Source organism: Vicia villosa, linkage group LG3 (assembly GCF_029867415.1).
Source record: "Vicia villosa cultivar HV-30 ecotype Madison, WI linkage group LG3, Vvil1.0, whole genome shotgun sequence".
Classification (NCBI taxonomy): Eukaryota; Viridiplantae; Streptophyta; class Magnoliopsida; order Fabales; family Fabaceae; genus Vicia; species Vicia villosa.
This window is the reverse complement of record NC_081182.1, coordinates 34,963,858-34,975,913: the sequence shown is the minus strand read 5'-3', so window position 1 is coordinate 34,975,913 and position 12,056 is coordinate 34,963,858. Positions and strand designations below refer to the sequence as shown.

General features: G+C 35.4%; 1 pseudogene; it reads left to right on the top strand.

Moving 5' to 3' along the window:
* The first annotated feature begins 3,210 nt into the window (after nt 1–3,210).
* LOC131655387 (uncharacterized) lies at nt 3,211–11,160 on the top strand (annotated as a pseudogene).
* Nucleotides 11,161–12,056: the final 896 nt, after the last annotated feature.

Below are 12,056 nucleotides of genomic sequence, written 5' to 3'. Positions count from 1 at the left end.
TTGTACAAAGAAGATGGGACAGTTTTGTCTTCCCAAATGGAAATAGAGCAGAATAATTATCTCATTCTATCAATCCCTGATGGGAACAGCTGCTACTGATATTAACCAAGTGGACATAGATGCCTTAAGAAGAGGACCACAACTGACCTTTGAACAAAGACTTAAACTGGTGGAGCAAATCAAAGAGCAAGAAGTAGAGGCTGCATTGAAAGGCATTGGTGACCTAAAAGCACCAGGCATTGATGGCTATGGGGCCAAATTTTTCAAGGCAAGCTGGCAGACTATTAAGAGTGATGTTATGGCAGCTGTTAGGGATTTTTTTGTTCATGGCAGAATTTACAAGGCAGTCAACTGTACCATTGTTACTTTAATCCCTAAGAGTGAGGAAGCTAGGACTATAAAGGATTATAGACCTATAGCTGGGTGGTACCACTCTATATAAGATTATCTCTAGAGTTTTGACTGGCAGGCTGGCTAAAGTGATGGGGACAGTGATTAGTCACAGTCAGGCAGCTTTTGTGCCTGGACAACAAATCTAAAATCATATCCTTCTTGCTTTTGAACTTCTGAGAGGCTATTCAAGGAAGGGAGGGGTGCCTAGATGTATGTTACAGCTTGATTTACAAAAAGCTTATGACATGGTTGACTGGGGGGCCCTGCAGACTATCATGAGTGAGATTGAATCCCCAATAATTCATAAAGTGGATAATGCTGACAATGACTACAGTATCCTATAGATTCAATGTAAATGGGACCTATACTTCTATTATGCCTGCTAAGAGAGGACTCAGACAGGGGGACCCAGTGTCACCCCTATTGTTTGTCATCATGATGGAATATTTGCATAGACTACTATACAAAATGCAACTGGACCCTGGATTTAAACACCATAACAGATGTAAAGCTGTTAATCTAACCCATATTTCTTTTGCAGATGATGTTCTAATGTTCTCAAGAGGAGATGTTGGATCAGTGCAGATGCTTATGAAAGTTGTACAAACATTTGCTCAGTCTATAGGGCTTGTGGTGAATCCTAGGAAATGTAGGATTTTCTTTGGGGGAGTTGATCTAGACACCAAGATGAGATTGAAAACCCTTACAACATTTCAAGAGGGAGTGATGCCTTTCAAATATCTTGGTATCCCTATGACCAGCAGGAGATTGGAGCTACATCACTATATGCCACTGATTGATAAAATTGTGGGGAGGATTACTCATTGGAGTAGTAAATTGTTAAGTTATGCAGGGAAAGTCCAGCTTGTAAAGAGTGTTTGCTTTGCTACTGCAAACTATTGGTTACAATGTCTCCCTCTCCCAAAGCATGTTATACATCATATTAATTCTATCTGCAGGACATTTGTATGGACTGGTGGCACTATAATCAGTCGAAAGAGCCCTGTAGCATGGCAACAAGTATGTAAACCAAGGAAGGCAGGTGGACTCAATATAGTGGATTTACAGATGTGGAATTCAGTCACCATGATGAAGCTACTCTGGAATATTCAGCAAAAGAAAGACAACCTATGGGTTAGGTGGATTGACTGCTATTATATAAAGGGCCAGGATATAATGCTTATGGAAGCTAAGGAGCAACACTCTTGGATTTTCAAGACAATTTTACAACAAAGAGATGAAGCAACTGGTATGCAGGGCTGGACTCAGTGGCAAGCTTATAGTTCTAGAATGGTTTATAAACAACTAATGAAAGTTCATAGTCATGTCCCTTGGTTCAGGCTATTTTGTGGGAATAGTGCACGGCCGCGCGCTCTCTCCTTTTGTGGTTAGCTTGTCATGGCAAGTTGGCAACGAGAAGTAGATTGTTCAGATTTGGAATGGTGGACTATACTAGTTATTGTTTTTGTTCGCAGGAAGAAACTATAGAACATCTGTTGTTTGATTGTCTTGAGACAAAGGCTATTTGGAAACAGGTATTACTTTGGCTGAATTGTCAACATGAACCTCTTAATTGGACTCAAGAAATGCTTTGGCTTATTCAGAATTGCAAAGGGAAATCTCCCAGATCGGATATGCTTAAGCTTGCTATAGCGGAAACGGTTTATGGTATATGGATGTATAGGAACTCGATGAGTTTTGGGAAGGATATAGATAGATTGTCAATCGGAAATAACATTATTGATATTATAGTTTATAGAGGGTGGGGTAAGTTGAAGCTAAGGCCTTACCTAGCTACTTTGATGTTATAGTCATTTGTTGGTTGGCTGGATCCGTTTGGATTGCTTTGTACCTATGGGTTTTTTGAATTAATACATAAGTCTTTTGATTAAAAAAAAATAAAAAAAAAGGTATTTTACCTAAAAAGAATTATGACTATGGTGTTATGAATTTACTGATGATTTTAAATTTGATAATTGTGTCAAGTTACTATGCTTAAAGTTGTGTGTGTCTAATATCTACTTTTTTTTTTTTTTACAAATCAAAATAACTTAGATAGACATTTGACTTGTCTATTATTTAACATATGATTCATGAAGGCGTCAAGGTCAATTCGTGATCTGTATAATGATTCTTGCACAAGAAGTATCAATAGTATTTAGGGGTAATGGCAAACAAGATTTTGAGGTCACAGTTGAGTAAGACTATGACTATGATCGCTAGCCTTTAGTTCTCTGAGAAAGCACTGCCTTTTGTTGCTGGAGATGATTGCAAAACTAGGTCATGTTATGGATGAAGAACTCGACAATACATTCACTTAAAAAAGTTGAGATGATGATAGTGAGATTGTTGTAATTTTTTAGCGATTTACAATGGTGAGTTGAATTGAAGTCAACATGGGAAAATGGTATGCAATGGTGTGTGTAAATGGGTGTTGAGTGTGTGTTGGAGGAGAGAGATGTTGAGAAAACTCAACACCAAGTAATCTGTCCCAGAAGCTGACGTGGCAGCGTGTGAATGGAGCAAAGCTGGCGCGTGTGGGCCACGCGCTGGAGTGAGAGTGGGATACATCATGCACGCGGAGAGAGAATGGGAAAGGAGATAAGTGCAGCCACGTGGGCTGTTTCTGATTGGCTGGCCAGATTTTTATCCATTTAATACTTTGAACTCAATTATTTCGCTGCAAATTAATTTTTTTTTTTTTATACCAAAATTCATGATTTTTTTTCTCTATAAATAGAGACTTGGTTCATTTGATTTGGACACAGAAAAAAAAAACCAAGTTTTTCCACTATCTTTCTCTATTATTATCTTTCTATTAGTGTTTTTTTTTAAGTTAAGTGTCTTTTTTTAGTGAAATGGATCCCAATAATCATTTTAACACTCAAAATTCTGCTAATTTTCCATTTAACCAAAATCCCAACAATTTTCAAAATCCCAACAATTATCAAAATCCCAACTATTATCAAAATCCAAATCAATTTTCCAACCAACATCCTCAAAACATACCTAGTTTTGGTTTTCCACCAAATTTCAACCAGTCATCCTCTGTTCCAAACTTTCAACCATATTATGGATCTATGCCGAGAAATCCATCTCAAACACCCCCGTTTAATGGTTATGTGACAATGGCGAATGCAAATTTTCCAAGTGGTGGTGTACCTGAATTTCCCGAGTTTTCAACACAACTAACTATTGGTGGCATGATAGTTTCTAATGAAGTCGCTCCAAAATTCAGAGGATTCAACTCCTAAGAGCAGGAAAACTCAGCAACCAGCAGGGAACACTGAACAAAATTTTGTGCTAATTAGTGGGTGGATTAAATTTGGAACAAGCAGTGTTGTCGGGAGAAACCAGAAAGGTGAAACATATTGGGGTAAAATTGCTGAGTATTGTAATGAGCATTGCTCATTCGATCCTCCGCGTGATGGACCTGCATGCCGAAACCGTTTTAATTATATGAACAAAGTGTTGGGTAAATGGATTGGCGCTTATGATGGCGCTAAGCGTATGCAAGGAAGTGGTTGGTCGGAGAATGATGTTTTGGCAAAAGCGCAGGAATTATATGCATGTGGGAAGAATGTTAGATTCACTTTAATGGAAGAATGGCACGCTCTCCGTGATCAACCACGTTATGTTAGTCAAGTAGGAGGAAATATTGGCTCAGGAAGTAGGTGGATCTAAGAGATCTCGCGAGAGTGATGCATGTGGCTCAAACACTGTAGAATTCAGTGCTCGTCCTATAGGAAGGGAGGCAGCTAAAAAAAAAGGGTAAAAAGAAAAGCAAGGAATATGCCTCGGCAGGTGGTGGACAAAAAATGGGCTGAATACAAAGAATTCAAGACGAAAGAGCTTGAACGATTGGACAACATAGCCTTGATGCAACAGCAGGCTAACAATATAGCCTTGGAAAAAGACTAAAACCAAGAAAATGAAGATGTATCTAAAAGCTAACTTCCGAAGAGCATCTAGATGACCGGAAGAACCAGCTGTTGAAAAAGTTGGAGGCAGAACTGTTTGATAATTAATTTCAATGAAGTATTTGTCAGTGTAGTGTTTGCTTTAATTATTGTTGTTTCAATATGTCAGTGTAGTGTTTGCTTTAATTATTGTTGTTTGTTATACCCCAAAATTTGCCCACTTCTTTTTTCAGGAAAGTTTCAATATGAAAATTAAGAGTCTCATATAAACATGGATTTTTTCAAAATATCCTGACATATGAAGAACTTGGTTTTCAGAATTTTTCTTACACAGTAACTTGGCTTACAGTGGAATTTATTCTTACGCAAACGCCAAATACTGTTCTTTACTTCACAAATACTATTTATTTATTTTACAGATAAATAGTACTAACACAGTTCATGCAGGGTTAAATCTTTTTGCAGGCGCAAAAGCAGGAAACTCACACTGTACTGGTAACAATTGTTTTTTGTTTTTCCCACTAACTTTTGTGCTATATTCCATTATTTTCAAAATCTTTTCAAATTTATCCTTTCAAATTCAAATCTCAACTTTATTCTATCCATCTCTCTTTTCCCAACAATACCTTACACTTTCTTTCAAATCTCACTACCACTCAAATTTCCTTTTGTACGGAATCACATCATTCCCCAACGTCTCTATCATCTTTCCATTCTATAAATACCTCTCATTCTTCCCACAAATCTCACATCAAATTCTAAATCATCTTTCAAATTTCTACTTCATCATCCATTTTCTTTCTTCTTTCCTAGCAAGAATGGCAAAATGGATAGAGACACTGTTTCTTACAGTCATCACCATTGCTACGGTGATCATGACTTTCTTCTGCCTACACAGTCCTGAGAAGTGTGGACCTGCAATGGTTGCATTCCCAATCCTCTACATGTTATTGATCATAGCATGGTTCATCAACCGTCATTTTTAAAGTTTGCCGTGTTTCTTATTTTCTTAAACGAACCGTCTATTCATCGTACTGTTCAATAGTATGTAATATTTATACTGTCAGTATTAAATGTTGTACTATTTGTCATAATATTGCTTAATTACTAAGATAATATTTTGTGTGTTTCTGCCAGTCAAATATTTCTATTTCTGTGCATTTAACAATTTTCAGGTTATTATCGGTAATTTTGCCCGCATACCGTAAATATCAGTTATTTATTATGTTTCTGTTTTCTAACAAGTCATGTAAATAAATTTTCATGCTTCACACCAAACAAAAACAAAAATAACAACAAAACAAAAAAAAAGAAAATTAACTTTGACTGTTGATTTTTCACTTTAACTGCTGCTTCAGTACACGAACAGTCAGTTGATAGACAAACTGCAGACAGTACAATTCTCAGTGATTTGTACAATCAATCAAATCAATCATTCACAATACAAATTTCCAAGATTTTTGTGTTAGAAGTTTTCTGAATATCACGCGATTAGCAGAAACTCAACACTGCACAAAAATCAGGTACGCTTAACTGCCTCCTATACAAACAGTCCCTAATCAGGGTTTTTCTTGTTTTAACAGGAGCAACAAGTTTTGAGAGCTCAAATGGATTTCAAATACATCCATACATCTCAAAGTACCATCATTCAAATTTTCAAGCTTCAATTCACTCAGACGCACCGTCAGCAGCTCAAACAGTCAACAGACGACCCGTTTGACCAAAAAAGTCAACTGACAGTCAAAAATGAAATTTTTTGTCAAAGTCCATATTTTGTCAAAGGATTCAACATTTGATCATTGGATGATCACAATTCATCAAGGAAAGATCAAAAATCAACAAAACCCTAAGATTCAAAATTAGGGTTTTTGCCTGCAAAGTCAACTCAACTTTGACTGATCATAACTCTCTCATCCTTCATCCAAAAAATGTCAACCAAAGCTCATTTTGAAGGAAATTCAATTATCTTTCAAATGCAATTGATCCCATGGTCATTGCATTCACCATTTGGAAAATATGGCCAAAGACATTACAGGTCATTTTCAAAGTCAACAAAAAGACACTTTTTTCAAAAGGACACACAAGGAGAACCAAAAATCATTTTGACATGAGACCAAAGACATTGGTTAGAGGACTCTTTGAGGTTTCCAAAAAGTGCAAGATCTCCTTCATATGACAAAAATTGAAGGATTTACACCTTGTTGAAGTTGGCTAAATTTTGGGAAAATGCATGAAATCAACATTGCTCAAAAATGTTTTTTTTCCAAAAGATGCCAAGTTTTTGTGGTCCAAACATCTTTTCCATGTTACTATGGGCCTCCCACGACCAAGACAAAGCCCACATCTATATTATCCATTTTTGACATGATTTTATCTTATTTTAAGATTAAAATCAAAGGAAAATTGCATGGATAATTGGTGACTTGGTCTCCAAGTATGACTCACCTCCAAAATCTTCAATTTTCTGCAGAAGATTGATGCCCAAGGCAAGAGCATTGAATGGAGTCAAGGCTTGGTCAAAAATTCAAAGTTTTTTAATATTAAAGAACCAAACTTTCAACAAAGGCAACTATAGCTTCTTGCTTCACTTCCAAGCAGCCTTTGGGCTATAAAAGGAGTAGCATACTTCAGCAACAAGGGGGGGACACGAAGAGACACGAAGAGAATAGCCACAAACCTCTCAAAATTCTCAAAAAATCTCCATACTTTGTAATTTTCAAAATCAATTTTCCAATCAATATTAATACAAACCAAGCATTCTAATCATCTTCTCAAAGATAATAGAGTAAGATTGAACTTTAAACACAGGCCCATGAGAGTCGTATAAAGCATATAATACTCTTCATGTACATATGAATTTTATTTTCGTTTTTGTATATGCAACTGATTTCAATGCTAACCAACCATCCTATCATGCTCATAAGGTCCTATGCAAATGATCTGGGCCTTAACATGCCAACTCCCACGTGAGGATAGCCATATGCCATTAACATAAGCTTATGAGTGTTCATACTTTAACATCTTCGAACCTATAGCTATGAGCATCAAACCACGAAACTAATGACATATTTGGATTCAGGGCATCATGTTTAGTGGATCTGGGTTGTTTTCATATGTTGCTAACGTGTGTTCTTGCAGGTTTGGGAAGCTACCGAAAATAACGTTTTTGCATCGTGAAATAGAGGGGGTTAAAAACCCCCGCTATCTGTCTGAAAAAGTGCATGGGACGGAGGTTGAAGACGACCACGCGTCCGAGCGTGGTTCGTCAGTCAACTTTTCAACCTTCTCTCCTCTGTTTCCATTGGTCCATGCAGGCGAGGGTGGGGACCAGTCTGACTTTGGTCTCCCACTAATCCCATGCCTTGCTTTAATCATGTGCTTCATGTGACCTCAGATCTGAACCCTTGGATCAATTCAATCTCCAATCCAACGCCTCACACACGCAGCTACACCATGCTCCCTCAGTCAACTTCCACACTTGATAAGTATCCTTTTTATATTTTCTATTTTATTTTATTTTTATTGCAAAAATAATTAAAAATAGTTTTAAATTCCAAAAAATTCCACAAAAAATATTTTAGACTTCTAAAAATATATATTATTTTCTGAAATAAAAATATTTTATTTTTCTTCATAATTTCAATATTTTACATAATTAATTAGTATATGTTTATATATTTACTTTTTAATTATTCTAACCAATCAAAAAATCATAAAAAAAATTGTTCTTTGTGTTAAATATTGTTTATATATCATAAACTAATTTTGTACATATTTAGGATAATTTTATCATTAAGTTTTAATTATTTGTGTAATTATTTATATAATTATGTTTTAATTAACTTAAAAAATCCAAAAACAATTTCAAAAAATTACAAAAAAATTAGTTTTGTTCTAAAAATCAGTTAACAAATGTTTTATACATATTTTAAACTTATTTGCTAGGTTTAATCATATTTCCATCTTTTCTTTATTTTAAATTAATTAATAATGCATTAATTATATTTAAAATAAATCACAAAAATACAAAAATATGCCTTTTATTTCTTGCAATTTAAAATTCCTAGATAAATGTATAGGATGTCAAATTCATGTAAATAGGCTAGTTTACATTTCCCGCACAATCGATGTAATAGCGTAGATTTACTTTCTGCACTTTACATTTCCGTATTTTAATTTCCAGCACCCATATAAACTGCGTGTATGTCAAAGATAAAACTGAACCGTCAGATCACTAACTTCAAAGATAAATATCTGAATTCAATCACAATCACATTTGCACCTCCTAGGGTAACCCCTTTTCACTCTTTTCAAAATCAAAGTTACATTTCTACTGTTTCGAGTACAAAATCGAACCTTTTGTTTATATCCGACGAATGGATAGATTTTTAAAGGGAACAAGGATAAAGACCTCCTAACTCAGGGTAGACCTCCTAGTTTGCTTGCTCAAAATCAAAACAAACAAAATTCTCATACACTGTTGTTTTTTTAAAACGAATTTTCCAAAAGACAATATTTTGTATACATCCAAACACGGATCATTACAAAATTAACGATCTTTTCAAAACATCTTTCGAAAGATAAACAAGCATTTGTATATATCCGCACAAGGATCATTACAAATTCTATTTGCAAAGGTATTTCAAAAACACAGGTAAAGCATTCCGAATTAATTGAAAAGTAAAGCAAATGAGCTAAGCAAACTAAAGAGCCCATGGATAACCATGGATACAAAGGGTGCTAACACCTTCCCTTTGTATAACCTACCCCCTTACCCAGAATCTCTCAAAGGTCTTTTTTCTGTTTCTTTTATAAACCTTTCCTTCATTGGATAAAATAAAAGGTCGGTGGCGACTCTGTAAACTTTTTCAAAAGTGACGCGAAAGCGTCCGATCGACAAAAAAGAGTCAGTTCACGTATCCCACCCACGGAGGGGTATGGCCCGAAAGGACGGTCCACATTGTTTCAATATGTCAGTGTAGTGTTTGCTTTAATTATTGTCGAATCTATATGTCAGTGTAGTGTTTGCTTTAATTATTGTTGTTTCAATATGCCAGTGTAGTGTTTGCTTTAATTATTGTCGAATCTATTCGAATATATTCCTTATCTGATAATTAACTCTATACAATAAATTATTTCAAATCCGTCAGTGGTCCACCACCCAATTCGAATATATTCCTTATCTGATAATTAACTCTATACAATAAATTATTTTGAATCCATCAGTGGTCCACCACCCAATTCGAATATATTCCTTATCTGATAATTAACTCTATACAATAAATTATTTCGAATCCGTCAGTGGTCCACCACCCAATTCGAATATATTCCTTATCTGATAATTAACTCTATACAATAAATTAGTTCGAATCCGTCAGTGGTCCACCACCCAATTCGAATCTATTCCTTATCTGATAATTAACTCTATACAATAAATTATTTCGAATCCGTCAGTGGTCCACCACCCACATCCATTTATATATAGGGACTCATACATCCATTTATGTACCAATATCCCAAATCCCATCCAATATACCTCCAATATCACAAAAAAATGGATCCATCACAATATCATTTTGATATCGCAGCCTACAATCAAAATCGTGAAATTGAAGAAAATTATATAGTCAATCGATTTAGAGAGCGTAGAAACAAAATATCGGAAGATAATGCACCTCGTAGTAGAAAATATCTCAATAGAGATCATGCAGCGGCAAACCAAAGACTAATTGACGACTACTTTGCCAATGAGCCTACATATGACGATGCAATGTTTCGTCGTCGGTACCGGATGAAAAAAAATATTTTCCTTCGAATCGTTGGGGACCTTTCAAGTAGTGATAACTACTTCACCCAGCGAGTTGATGCAGCCAATAAAGAAGGTATATCACCCTTAGCAAAATGTACCACAGCAATGCGAATGTTAGCATATGGTGTTGCAGCAGATGCGGTCGATGAGTACATCAAAATAGGAGGTACTACAGCATTGGAGTGCTTACGTAGATTCTGTAAAGGAATCATACGCTTGTACGAGCAAGTGTATCTGAGAGCACCAACCCAAGATGACCTGCAAAGAATACTGCATGTTAGTGAAATGCGGGGGTTCCCAGGGATGATTGGGAGTATTGACTGCATGCACTGGGAGTGGAAAAATTGTCCTAAAGCATGGGAAGGACAATTTACTAGAGGGGATAAGGGAACCACCACAGTTATTCTTGAAGCAGTTGCATCTCATGACCTATGGATCTGGCATGCCTTTTTTGGATGTCCGGGAACGTTGAACGATATAAACGTTCTAGACCGGTCACCAGTGTTTGATGACGTGGAACAGGGAAAGGCTCCAAGTGTGAATTTCTTTGTGAATCAACGTCCATATAATATGGCATACTATCTAGCTGATGGTATCTACCCTTCTTATCCAACTTTCGTCAAATCGATTAGACTTCCTCAAAGTGAACCCGATAAATTATTTGCAAAATTTCAGGAGGGATGTCGGAAGGACATCGAACGTGCATTTGGAGTGCTCCAAGCTCGATTTAAAATCATCCGTGAACCAGCTCGCTTGTGGGACATAGCTGATTTGGGTATCATCATGAGGTCATGCATCATATTACATAATATGATTGTTGAGGATGAACGAGATTCATATTCTCAACGTTGGACCGATTTTGAGCAATCTGGGGAAAGTGGATCTAGTGCACCACAACCATACTCGACCGAGGTGTTACCCGCTTTTGCAAATCATGTGCGTGCTAGATCAGAGTTCCGTGATCCAAATGTTCATCAAGAATTGCAAGCCGATCTAGTGAAGCACATATGGACAAAGTTTGGAATGTTCCGTGATTGAATTATTTGTGTGTTCTATTGCATTTTAAATTATTTGTATCGTACTAATTACATTACTTGTGTGTTGTATTGCATTTTAAATTATTTGTAACGTACTAATTACGTTAATTGTGTGTTGTATTTTAAATTAATTTAAGATGATTTGTATCGTATCCAATTATTTAAATAAATTTTGTTTTTATTACAAAAAAATAAAAAATAAATTATTAAGTATTTATTATTTTAATTTAATTTTAATCAATAATTGTAATTTTATGTAATCATAAAAATAAAAATAAAATTTAAATAAGAATATGAAAATAAAAAGTGGTGGGGTAGGGTGTTGAATGAAAAACCATTGGAGAGGGTAAAAGTTGAATGAGTGTTGAGTTATTAGGTGGAAGAAAGAGAAAATGATGTGGAGTGTTGGGAGTTGAAAAAGTGGGTGTTGAGTTTTTTAATCATTGTAAATGGTCTTATGGAGGAGCAAATTAGTTGTTACTAGAAAAAAAAATCTTGGTTTTGATGTCTATCATTACATGAGCAGTGTAAGCATACTCACATAGTACATGTGTACATCTTCCATGTCTCAAAAAACATTAGACTATTTGAAAATGATTTTACAAATATTTTGCTGCATAAAACACAAACTACTTGTGAAAATATTTTAGCATAGAGTTATTTGAAAAGTAAAAGGATTTCTCTGACAACTTATTAGATATCTTGCATGTTGCTCCTATGGTGAATGAATAGACTCTAATTAAATAGACAGAGGATGTTTTCAAGAGAGGTTTTGAAATTATTGAAAAAGTTTCTCACACTTGTTATTTCTCTATCTAATGTGGGTTTATTGATTTAGGTTGAAAATATCTCATTAAATTTTTTTGGGGCCTATAATTATTTTTCTAACATCAATAT